We start from the raw sequence: 14,067 nt of genomic DNA, 5'->3' as shown, positions 1-14,067 counted from the left end.
ATAAATGAATACTAAGTATTTACGTTTCAAATTGAAGAAATTTACATGTAGTTAATAACCATGTTTCCAGCGAAATGCATTTTATGCATCGATTTAGAACCAACGCTTTGCTTTTTTTTTTTAAGGGACATCAATTTAAACATTCTTCCTAGAGAGAATGAATTTCAATTAGGTAGGTGAATTTCATAAACCATTGCATTATATCTACACTGCGTTACAAAATGATAGATAAATTTTAAAGTTATCACTTCAAGATAATCAACATTTGTTCACAATAAACCGTAGGAGCCTCAAAGCGTCCGGGAGCACAATAAGCAAAGCGAACAACACGATAATTCCGACCCCTAGGGAGCCAAGGGCTACGGCGGAAGGTCGGTTGTCAGCAATGCAAATCCTAGAGTTTCTGTAAGACGAAAGCCCCTTCTTGTCTATTTTAAGACTGCCGTATAGTGCCCGCGTCGGTGGAGGGATGGTGCCGTTTTCACTGCATAGGCACAGACAGAGCGCCTGTCCCGTCCCATTCTGCACGATGGTTGTTCCTGTTGGCAGGTTGGTATATCGGTATGCTGAAACTGTCGATGTCATGGTTGTCTCCGTTGTTAAATCTGTCATTAAAAGACCGATTCAAAATCAAAATTTGAAACTCTTTTATAGCAAATCACTCTTTAAAGAAATAAATTGAAAACATGCTTGTGAAACATAAAGGAAGTAGTCTGTTTCAAAAACGAATCTATTTTGACATTTGTAGGTCACTTAGGTGACCTAATACGATTTGTCTTTGTCCGTTTGCGTGCGTCCGTTAACAATTATACATGTTTAACTTCTTCTTGGAAACTTGTTACCAGTGTTTGGCAAGAAAAATCTAAATTGTGAAATTCATGGATCTTCCAGTCCGGGGTATCATTGATAGGATGAAATATGTATAATGTAGCCAAAAGCACAGTCATAAATTCTGTATTTTATTCTCCGGTTATTTAAGTGCCATTTTGTTTATTCTGTCATTTACTTCCATGATGTAAAAACGAACCAAAGCATGTGCTTCTTGGTGCTGATGTCGATGCCTTTACATATGTTATCAACTACATCTTACCATTTTGGCTACCATTGATGTCAACAATTGTGTGTATTTACATTTACATATGAATAATATCTTAATATGTTTGCAAGTTTAAAAGAAATGCATCCATTACTTTTGAATAATGTTGGTTATATTCTTGACTACCAGTGTGTATTCCGCCATGTCAAAAGTTATACCATATAGCTACATGATGTAGTTGTTCGAGGTTAATCTGCAGATATAACATTTCATGCGTGGGACTGATATTAGTATCATGTCAGACACATCCGTGGTTAGGTATTCCTAGAACTTTGTTTCCATTTATTCCATGTTCCTGTTCAGATATAATGATTATGCATCTTCTCGAGCGAAGGGTTTAGGGGATTATAATGTGGATCGTAAACCATTGGCTAGCGAAGATGGTGATAATGTAGTAAATAGAGTTTCTGGTTGCATTGTTTATATCAGAGTACTGAAGTATTGAGGGTTTAGCATGGCAAGTCTTTCCTAATCTGAATTTGAATTACGCATATTTTTATAATATGAATTCTCGGACTTTTCCGACAAGAATTTCGAGGAAACCCAACTCACTGCATGCCTCTTGGAGACTTACGGAGACAGCCGAGCGTCTGGTCAAGCGACTACATTGAACTCTGACGTAGTAAAAAACTACGACAAAAAATATCGAAATTGTTTATACTTTTTAAAATCTGACTATTTTCAGGGTATTTATTAATACGTTTTCTTGAAAAAAAAATTATGGTTCAGTATTAATCACCGAATTTATCTATTATTTTTAAGAACTAACTCTTGTCAGCGGTGATGATTTGTGCTTAGGTCCAAACACTGTTTCAGTTCCGGTTTGCCAGATTAACTTGATTAAAATCAACTCCCAAAAAGCGTCAATGACATGTGATTTTGGGATTAATGATTTAATATATGGTTATACTGAATTATCATTTGATGTTTGGGTAGTAATATTTTTCTGATCAAATACAAGACTAGAGTTTCGTTGGTGATTTATGCATATTAGTCACATAGGTGTGCATTATGAGGTGCAAGACTAGGAAGATTGTGTATTGGTGATTTTAAGTGTCCTTTTTAAGTTGTTTAATAAAAATATAATTTGTTTGACAGGGGAATATAGACATCAGTCGGGTTGTGCCCTATAGAAATAGTGTTAAATGATGTCAATATTTGTGTGTAGGTAACTTTATGTGTTTATAACAACACTATTTATAATACGATCGATTAAATTCTAACTCTCTGATTTGCTCATATGCAACTAACTAGAAAAATAGAACGTTTTATTCACATGCACGTAACCTAGGAGGTCAATATAACATTTGATTTTCTCTACATCGAACTATATAAGATCGTCCAATGAAACATCGCATTTATAAATTTGTTCGGCTGTGGCTTCGAACTTCTTCCCATGATAACACTCAATTTGATTTTCGTGGCATTAATGCATCGCTGAATTATATAACAAAATAATTATTGCTGTTTTTTAGTTCAATACGATGATTTAGATACCCTCAAAGCAGAATATTCTCCTCGCTCCCGGTAAATATTGTACTTCTCGGGTAGCTAAATCATCGTATTACATGTACATTACATGTAACCTAAATTAACAGCAATAATTGTATAATATCTAGTGAGTGAAACAATGATCTTATTTTTAAGTGCTGATGTACATGTATGGTTGCAGTAAAAATACTGTACCTTATTACTATATATACTTAAGTAGGCACAAGACCTTGAACTGTTCTAGTAATACTTTCTTTATTTACATCAAATTTGTATCTTGATTCATATAATGTGACATCAGTGTTAGATATGTTTATAAATTTGTTTCGTACTTCAATACATAGAATTTTCTTGTAATTTTACAGGCTGTGTTTTTTCTGCTGCTAATAAAGCACGTAAATCCTGAATTTGAATTTGGCTTCTATAAAAAAGTCAGATTTTTAAAAATAATCTTCTTTACTCCTAGTCAACACATGAAAGGAAAAAACAGAATACATGAAGCCATTTCCCAAAATTGTGAAATTAATGCCCCCTGGGTCAGAGGATCAGGTCCAAAGCTTAGGCAAATATGACCATAAAGTAAATTGTATTAAATCTTTAAAAATTTTCTTTTCCACTTCATATAATTGATATATTAAAGTCAATGTGAGATTCATGACCTCTGGGACGGGGGTTCAGTCCTTAGGGAGGGCAAAATATAGCCTAATAGTGAAAATTAATTTTTAAAAAATCTTCTTCTTTACTCCAATTCACGTTTAAAAAAACTTCATGCATGTCTACGAACTCCTTTAACTTGATTGTGAAATTCATGGTCCCTGGGTCATTGAATCAGGCCCTTGGGCGGACCTATATGGCCATAAAGTAAATATTCAATCGATCTTAGAAAATCAAATCTGCCTTTATGCTCCCATATGTATTTGAGAAAAACCTAAATGCGTGGTTTAGAAAATTATATTTATTAATGTCAACGACGTCTTCCACCTACATTCTGAAATTCATGATCCTTGTGCCAGGGGTTCAGGCACAAGGGTGGGTCCAATTTAACCACATAGTAAAATGTGCTGATTTTATGATATTGTTTTTTGTACTTTCACAGTCGTGGGAGATAAATTCATGCATTATATTATGCATTACGCTCATAATGTCTTTATGACCATTAAATGAATATGAAATTTTACTAGGAGTATTTGCTTCTGTCATCAATAAGCAATTTTAACTTCATCATGCAAACTACATGGTTAATTGACACTTGGCAATATCCCGTGCATCGTATTGTTGTAGAAATAAGCTGTATGCATTTTGTATGTAGTATAAATAAAACTGAATATTATAATATAATAAGAAATTGATAATCAATATCCTCAGGTATATTATTTTAAAAAGTGTACAATGTTTGGCTCCTGGACCTAAAGTTTAGATAATTCGAGATTCCTCTGACTCTTTTACAAGTAACCCTTCCCCCATTTGCGTGAAATAATGAGCAAATACTAATAGCAGGTTTACAGTCAGAGGAGCCTTGGATTATAGTATATATGAGACTTAATTTAATTGTACGTGTATCTAAATGGTACTTAGGTGACGGTCAAGGCCTGTGGGCATCTTGTTTTCTATTATAATGGCATAATTATTTCGAAGAAAAATATTTAGCTTCGCAAATATCGTTTTGTGCAAAAAATACGCATTTAACTTTACTACCCAATATACTTGTAAAAACTGGTTTAAATCATCACAGAAATCAGAAAGGATTAATCATTTTTCGCAGCATGCATTGTTAATATTTCCGCATCGTAAGCTTAAAAATATTGATTTTATATTCCGGCATCTTATACCGTCTTTTAAAAAAGGATCATTATATTCTAGATTCTTGCTAGGCGTTAAAGGATTTTCCGAATGAATGAATGAAATTAATTATCGTGAAAAATACTAAGATTTATATTTCGATACGAACCACAGTTGTCTTTAGTGTAGTAAAAGCAGTCAGAACACGACGTTGTTGGTATCGGGTCAGAGGAACTTGAGAAATAACAACTCCCAAACCTCCTTCCGAAACCTTTACAAGACGGATTCGATGAGCATTCCGTTTTGCAAAATTCAAACGTTCCAGATCTAATGTACAGCAGATTAGATTTTGACCCCTTCTTGTAACTTCCGTGATCTATGTAAGAGCAAGCTAGAAGAAAGCAGAAATGAAAATTAGAACGTGTATATATATCTGATAAAACGAACCTTGAATAAAACACAAACTACATTGCCTTGTTAATGTATGTAGCTACATGTAATATATCATGTTTGGAAAGTTAAAATTGATACATTACAGTGTATGTCATTTATGTAACTAGATGCAAAGACATGAAGTACATGTACATATGTAGTATATAGAATGCAAAACATCATTATACCCCCACTCGGAAGGAGAGGGTGTATACTGTTTTACCATCGTGTATCTGTCTGTCCGTCCGTCTGAAAAATTTCTGTCGGCTTCATTTTAAGCAACTATTCATCGCAGATGCTTGAAATTTTAACACATTCTTTGTCAAGGCACGCCATGTGATGGGATTCCTATTCCTACAGAACTAATCAGACACCACCTATCAGAAAGGAGACTGGGTTTAATTTCGAAGTTCACCCCAGGTTTACTAGTTTACCTAGAAGTAAACCCAAAGTAAACTCATTGTGAACACAGAGAGTATACCCCAATCAGAAGTATACCCCAAAAAACACACGCTACAACACACGCTACATGTTTATTTTGAGTATACAAGGTGTGGGAATTACAGGCGGTATAGTGGTAAGATAAGAGATGGGTCTGTTTCACACTTCAGTGTTTAAGGTGGACGCCAAAAGCAAACACCTAGGTTATCTTTAGCCTTAATTTTCAAACCGATTTCTGAAAATTTGAACACACTCTTTGTTTAGGAAGGCAATATGGTTGAATTCATTCTTGATGTCATCTTCCAGTTAGATTTTGCTTTGCTTATTTGCTTACTTTGTATATTCACATTACGGCGGGGGTATCACTAGTGAGCAGTTAGTGAGCTTGTTATTTCAGGATTTTGAAGTCTTTGATTTATTAGAAATATATTCAGATTATGATGGTGCATAATCTGTATTCAGTATTCAAATATTTTGTACAATCCATTCCATGAACCCTTAGTATTTATGGTGGATTGAAATAATAACTTTGTCCATCGTATTATTATATTAGCCATTTTTTAAACATTAAAAAGGCTTATTTGTTAAATTTTATCAAAATCCAAGATTTATCATTTTAGGAATTAACGCCTCATATATGTCCAAATAGAATAATCGAATTTTGTCGGCTTCCTCCCTTTGTTTGATTATAAGTGGTGGTACGAAGTTTCGGTTCAAGAAAGACGTCCGGTAGTAGCCTGTCAATGTCTACATGGTATTCATTTTTGTAATTGCGTCTTGTTGCTATGTCCCTGGATGCTCAACCCGCCGGTGGATTGAGCTCCCCTAAAGACAAAAAACTGAAGAAGCTTTTGATTTTAGCCGTATAAAGAAAAAGCGAGGAGTTTCGGTTTAAACAATGGTGTCCTTACCCACATAGTGTTGCTTTCACAAGCATTTTCAGGAATATGACTTCATATCCGTTACTTTGTACCGTGAGTTATCTTTTATGTATCTTGTTTCATTGGCTAATAATAATTTATTTTTGACGTCGTCTTGTGAATAACTGCCATCAGCTGAGCATACAATATGAATATGCGTGTCTGCTCAACTGACGGCAGTTATTCACACGACGACGTAAAAAATAAATCATTAATTGCTTATATTTACATTTCCTAATTGATGAAATTGATTTTTAGGGGTATAAATCATCGTCAGGGAGGGAGAAAATGAGTAACAGCAAGCAAGAACATCTGGTTTCAAAAACCGGTTTAAACTGGTTATCACATAGACTGTTGTGAAGAGCATGAACATATAATCCATAAAAATTTTGCTTTGAACAATAAAATCAATTTTATTGTTGAATAATGGTAGAACATAGTGTTTAAACAACATGTATGAAATATATCTTAAAACCCATAACAAAGAAATCAATGTTTAAAATTACTTATGTAACTTACCTTTACACTTATATGCAGTGATTAGGTTGTTGCATTTAGAGGCGTTTAAAGATCACAAAATTTAACAGATAAACACAGTAGAATGTAAATTTAACAGTTTTTAGTGAACTTAATTTGTTTTTGGTATTACGTTCTAAACCGAATGAAACTGATTTCACTTTGGGTAATTTAATCACACATATCTTAATATCTTGTTTTCCAGCTGCATTCTGAAAGTCTCTTGGTCGTTGTTCAAAATGACATTCAGCTCTTGATTTGCCAATGTTAAGTAAAACTTTGGCCTTGATGGCCTGGGGCTAACCTTGTACCGTTTGGTATGGTAAAATGTTTGGAAGTTTTGAGTACACGTTTCCTCTGTCACTACTTCTCCACACTCACTAACATTTGTAATCCAAACATGGACAGGTCGTCCATCCCGTAGCACATTCACACTGGCATTGCACAATACATCCAACTACATCCACACAGATATCCACATTTTACGAAATGCTCTTCTTCATCTCTGCATGACATTCAGCTCTCACAAAATAAAAACCAAATTAATCCAAAAACACACGTCAATCGCACATATTTCAGAAACTTGCTTTTACATATGATTGCGTCCATGAACAAATGGTGCTACATGTAATGACATTTTTTTGCATATTTTGAGATTTTTACAGAATTTTATAAAACACATTTCAAAGTAGTCAAATCTGATATTTTATGGCTTTAAACCAGTTCTAAGTTTAGGGTTTCTCCATTTTAATTAAACTATTTCAAAAGGGACAACAGTGCCATCTTGTTATGCACATGCAACGTCAAAACAATTTTAATTTAAAAGTGACCTTGGCCGTGACTTTGAACCGTAATAAATGTAAACTACGGCACTCTGTAATTTTTTATTTTTATGGGCTTCTTTTATGTTGATATGTGGTTATAAGGACCTATTTCAAGTGACATTGACCGAAGCAATATAGATCGAGCTTGCGAGGTCGATATCACTTTTTCTGTGTCTTCGGTCGATATGACACGACATGGGTCCTTATAGCTACATATTTATTGTACAATGATGTCCATAATGGTTAAATTATACAATCCTTCGATTAGACAGTCGTATTTAAAATAATTATGCATATATGCCGTATGTATATAGGAATACGATGCTGTTATCGAAGGAATGCAACTTTAGATTTTCCTGTTCCTTATTAACAAATTGATAACATCCCCTTCAGTAACTAATTACTTCCCTTTCGTGTATATAAATCATACGCACGCATTTCAATCACCCTTTTTCCATAAATCCACTGCAAGAAGTAGGTTTGTGCATTATGTGTTCAGAAATTGTTTTACAAAACATTAGTTTTTCAAATCCCAAACCCACCCTTCCTTTACTGTTTTTTACTTATGACTATGTGAGTATTCATTGAAACACGATACTGCTGGTTCTAATTTTTTATTGCAGACTATCTACCATTAATCATACCACCTGGCACGGCTGAAAACCTAGAGGCATATCGAGCGGCTCTTCTCTTAAACATGTTAAATGCCCAATTGTTCTTGTTAAAAACTTTGGCCTTGACCGCTGCACCTCCCAGGGTCAAGGTCACATTTGTTCACATTGTAGATTGATTTGAAGTTTGAACAAACATTGTATTTGAATTCTAAATTGAAAAATATACATATATGTATATATCAGCCGTGTCCATTATCGCCAATAAATAGTTTAAAAAACCTTTTTTGTTTTTCCTGCAATCTCTGAGATAACTAGTAAATGCAGTACATTCAGACAACCAGATTATATCCTAAACATCCATGGCAAATGATCAAGGTCAGTTGATGGTAAAGGTTCATTGTCCAGGGACAGAATACGTCAGGTGATTTTCTTACAACCAATAAAATTACAAAAATAATTGTTTAATATACGTTAGTAACGCACTAATGTGTTTTGTTTAATGGCATGTACAGTCCTCTATGATTCATCTAATGTTATAATTTATTAGAATGAGGTGTTATAAGGAAGCAAACATTTAAACTGTTTCTAATTTGATATACAGAAAAGATATACTGGTAGAGTACCAGTATCGGTAAGGTCTTGATTACTGGTGTATTATTTACTATTTTACCTCCTGCTCAATTGTAAGAAAATCATTGACTAACAGCAGTCACGTGGAGACTATGTATATTCCATACACAGTAAGTAGAAAATATTATCCCCTTCGAGCATTATGACATCGTTTTATAGCATGGTTTCGTACTCAAATTGAAACTAGTAATGTTATTATTTAAGCTTGATTTCCATGGTTTTATTTACTTTTATCAATAAAAATGACAGTCGGTAAGATATAATCGTTACATGGTTTGTAGTTGACCAAATATGGTTTATACGAGGTCAATAAATTCCATAGCAGAGCTCTAGCCCAATATGGAATTTACTGACCATGTATAAACCATATTAGGTCAACTACAAACCATGTAACTAATATTATTATCATGATATATTTTGGTAGGTTTTGAACGATCATAAGTAATAATTTCAGTTTGTGTTATTATATTTTAGTTGAGATCAATGCAAAATGTAATATTGCAAATTTTTAAAATATGTAACGGGATGTGGATTCTTATTTATTTCTTGGAGTCCAAAGCACATAGAGCCACATACATTTACAATATTAAAATATCAAAATGAAATTGTAAGATCTATGATTGTAGTCATTCTTTTCCGTTCCCGTTCATTCTTTTCTGGTTCGTCTTGGTTGGTATAATGATGACAAGATGAGCTTGTGAGATCCATCTAACTGAATGATAACTGGAATGTTGGACAATGTTAGGGATGATTAAAAAGCACAGCTAAGTTTGATTGCATGCACAAATTGCATGTTAACATCTACATTAAATAGTAAAATAAAATGTACCAGTCCGTGAAAAAAATTAATCAAAATAAACCACAATCGATGAAGGATGATGATTTCAACGAAAGAAGTCGTTTAAAATATTCATTTCATATTGTACCATTCCTTGAAAATCAATCTAAATTAATGCAGGGAAATGCATTAAAAGAGTTTTCTGAATTTGAAGTAAAACACGATACGTTTTTCTGTACAAAACATTAATTTATACTGTACCATTCTATGTTCATCAAACAAAATTGATACAGGGAAAGGCAATGAAAGAATTCCCTAAAATTTAAGAAAAAAAAGTTGAAAGGAAACGAAGAGAAGTACGATTAAAGGTAAGCGTGAAAGTGCTCTTTAGTCGCAGAGGCGAATATAGCGTTGAACCTAATCGTTGTGAGCGCCACCGTGTAATTGGGAGTTTTTTTTGTCATTAGACCTTATTAAATTCCAATATTCTATGCGTGAATGAGCTCTCAATGTTTGAACCAAGGTTCATGTATTACATACAGGAAATATTATTTCTACTTCATGTCGACATGTATTCATTTACAATTCAGTGTCACATCAAGTTTGGTGTTATTGTGGATGATTTAACTCTAGCATTCATATACATGTACCTACAGCTACACGTATTAAAAATATTACATCATACCGGTTTGGCATATGAAAGGGAAGTATGAGTTTAAAACCAGAACAGGTCGTAAGTAATGAATGAGTATGCAGTGTACCTGAAGCACGAACAATTTTACAATTCATTCGAACTTAACCTACACTCTGAATTTTAAAAATAAATTGCTGTTGTAAACGATCGATTTTACCCGTTTATTTTTCCAAGAAATTATGATGTCATTACTATTTTGCACCAATAATATACCAGCGATTCCTATTTAAATCACAGGTAGATATATATCAATGGTTCCTTAGTAAAATGAAATTGCATATTTTAAAAATGTTTCACTACACAATCACTACCAACGAAAACACATACATTAGTTGGCCATAAATGAGGTCGCAAAATGACCGACGTTTACTTGGGTATATCGCCATCACCTAGATTTTTTCGCAAGCTATTTTTAATAACAAACAAGCATACATTTATAGTTTTTTTTGTGTTACATACATATCATTGGGTATGAAAAAATCTCAAAATTTTCTTTGTTTAGCTATGTATAGATGTAGACTTTGTATTCAATATAAAGTGAGTTTTAGTGATATTAATGTTTGAACGTAATGTATGGCCATAAATGAGTTCATACTGCTCCCTGCTCTGTTCACTTTGACGAATTCGGTTTTCTTTTTGACAAATTATCGATAATTTGAAAAGTGACGAACAATGACTGATTAAAAGCAGTCTACTAGGGCTTTATTCAACAAGTTTGACTCTAGTCAAGACTTGGCAGTAAATCAAATTATAGGATTCTTAAAAGCATGTCTAAAATGGGATCCAGTCATCTCGCAGTTCCCTTGAGCTTTCTCAACACTTCTCATTTCGGGTCACGATTTTAGAATTACTACAGTCTTCAATATTTAAAAATTTAACCTCGCCTGGATTTGCTTATAATTCCGATAATCCTCTCAGTACACATATAAAATCAAGCATTTGACATCTGAATGACGATTGCCATAAGTTTTCCTCATTTAATAACCATGTTGCTTTGCAGACGATAAGTGGTTTTTTTGGGGAATTTATATTGAAAAAAATCGTCGAAAGCAGAAAATCACCGGTCGAGATTTAAATTTTGGTTATCATAAAAAATGGTTTTATTTCCTTTTTGAAGTCTTCCTTTTAAACAACGATGACGATATAATGGCGGCCATTATGCGAACTCATTTATGGCACGCGACTTTACATGTACAGGTAGGTCCAAGGGAAAAGAAACATCTAACAAGAGATATTTATGAAAAAATTATGCCCCCCTCCCTTAGAAACATCCACTAGAAGAAAACTAGAAGTACTGTGAGCAAGCTCACAATTGATACCCCACGCTAAGATAAAAATCATAACGAGTGTATTTTTGCTATTATAGAAAATATTGGATGAATCTATTTCACTGTCCATATTCTATAAATAACAACTGCTCTATTTTCGAAAACTGTTTATGTTAACAGGAGTAAACAAACCAATTTCTATCCTTTAATTCCATTTTATTTAAGTTAAATGTTAATGCATAAGGACATTTGCATCCTTCCGTAAACAACCATGACTCGAATCAAATGAAATCAGCATTTCAAGCAGCATTTAATATTTAAACATTTTGAATTATTGGTATACTGAGCCCAATTTTTTCCCCACACATTTTTTTCCCTTAAAATAAAATTCATCGGGGCAGGCCATTTTCAGAGAGACGGGTATGAGAATCTAAAAATAGTTTTCTGTGGCCTGAGACAAGCAAGCTTTGTGTCAAATTTTAGCTTCTTATATTTCCATTAATACAAGACATGACACAGACAGAATTTAGCTTTTTTGAAAAAATGACCTTGAACTTCCTGAATTGACCTTGGGACAAGGTCATGACACACCCTTGGGTCATAAGCAATATTTGTTTGAAGTTAGAACATTCAATGCTTCTCAATAAGGAAGATATGGACCGGACTCGAATTTTGCACTTTTTCTGCCAGTGACCTTGACCAAATGACCTTGGGTCAAGGTCAGTACACACCCTTAGGTCATAAGCTATCTTTGTGTGAAGTAAAAACTTCCAATGTTTTTCATAAGAAAATATGGGCCGGACACGAATTTTTCATTTTTTCTGCCAGTGACCTTGACCTTGCCCGAATGACCTTGGGTCAATGTCATGATACAGCCTTAGGTCATAAGCAATCTTTGTGTGAAGTAAGAACTTCCAATGTTTCTCCACAAGAAAGATATGGACCGGACACGATTGCACAGACAGACGGACGGACGGACAAGGTGATTCCTATATACCTCCCCCCCCCAAACTTTGTTTGCGGGGGGTATAATGAACGTAAACTGCAAATAATTGGAAGCCCAAGGGGAAAAGCTCTGTCCAAAATTGCACAATCGTACCAAATATCGAACTTGACCTAGATATTATCATAAATAATCTGTATACCAGAAAAGATAGGTAGATAAGGCGTCTAAAATGCTCATACACGGTTTTCATTATCAAAGTATCTTTCTATCTGCATGCCTGTTTAAAGAGGGTTGATCCTCTGTTTTGGGGTAGCCATTTTGGGTCACCTCTATTCTGGAAATTATGGATCATATATTGATTGTACCCATAAATTCATATTTTATAATGCCAATTTAGCTATACTGAATAAAATAGTAAAGGAAAAATTACATATTTACAGAGTTTACTAGGGGAGTATATTTTTGGCGGAAGGTTTTTAAGAAGAAAATAAACATTTTTCTTAACTCAGTTGTTTTAGAGTACCGTTACTTTAGCTTCCTTATTTTCAGTGTAGACCAAAATTTCCAGATTGCTTGTGCATTAGGATAACTTGTTGTGACAAAAAACGTTAACTTATATTTCATAAAAGTCATGGAAAAATGAATACCAGTTTTTCCCTTAAATTAGCTTATTTCATGCCATAGCTCTAGATTTACATAATAGACCCATACTTTTGGTTTTATTTTCTGAATTTTTAAGATTTTTCTGACAAGTCTATCATAATTTGTGAAAAGGTTTGAGACTTTTAAAAAATGTCATTGCATGTTAAATCGTTAATGGATAAAAGTAGCGTTTTATCAGTGCAAAAAAGTCATGGTTCATTCCGATAAAAAAAAGCGGTTTACGTACAATTAGCACTTTCAGTGCCAAAAGGTCATATTCAATACACCGTAGCGCAAAATGAAGCATATAGACCCCAAAATTTTGTTTTGAATTTTAGTTAAGCTATGTGTGTAGATTTGAAAAAAATACTTTGGAAAAAACTTAAGACTTTTCATCGCAGGATCCAACGTCCTTAAGATTAATTTAAGTCTTTGAAAGCCCCATTTTTAACAATATACTTACCTTCATAAAGCCTGAATACTAAAAAAATCCAAATTCCATAATGATGCATCTGTATAAATAAAAAAAAAAACCAGTCCTTTACCATCAAGTACATGATACATTTAAACATATGGGGAAATATTGAAGCATTCAAGTAGTTTAAGATGAGTTGTTTCAGTGTATAAAATAAACAAACATGCTGAATAAAAAATACCTTGCATTTAAAAAATGTAATATTGTCCAATGCGAAGACCACTTTAGATAGATCTAGTAAAAGTTGCAAATCGATAGCTTTTTCATTTTCATTTATATCCTGGGCTTCTGGTGTCAAGTCGATCTTGAACCAATCGAAACAGCTCTGAAGTTTCAATTAATATTTAGTATTTTACAGATCAATAGCAGCATACCCTTGTTATGTTTTTAACACTCTAGTATTGTCTGTACAATTTTAAACAGAAATTATCGTACATATAATTATTTTATCTTAAGAAAAATGTCAATCATAATTTTGAGTTACATTAACAATTTAATTTCTTGCACATACATCCAGCAAA

General features: G+C 33.5%; 1 long non-coding RNA gene across 2 annotated transcripts in view; it reads right to left on the bottom strand.

Moving 5' to 3' along the window:
* Window positions 1-119: 119 nt before the first annotated feature.
* LOC117692140 (uncharacterized) overlaps window positions 120-14,067 on the bottom strand; it is a 38,108-nt gene continuing 24,160 nt past the window's right edge. For both annotated transcript variants that reach the window (XR_010714071.1, XR_010714072.1), the window contains 3 exons: window positions 13,535-13,583; window positions 4,536-4,757; window positions 120-605 (listed from right to left, as the gene is read on the bottom strand). This is a non-coding gene — a long non-coding RNA (uncharacterized lncRNA). The remainder of the gene's footprint in view (window positions 606-4,535; window positions 4,758-13,534; window positions 13,584-14,067) is intronic.

Source organism: Magallana gigas, chromosome 5 (assembly GCF_963853765.1).
Source record: "Magallana gigas chromosome 5, xbMagGiga1.1, whole genome shotgun sequence".
Classification (NCBI taxonomy): Eukaryota; Metazoa; Mollusca; class Bivalvia; order Ostreida; family Ostreidae; genus Magallana; species Magallana gigas.
The sequence above is the reverse complement of the archived record's forward strand: the minus strand, read 5'-3'. Positions and strand labels throughout refer to the sequence as shown.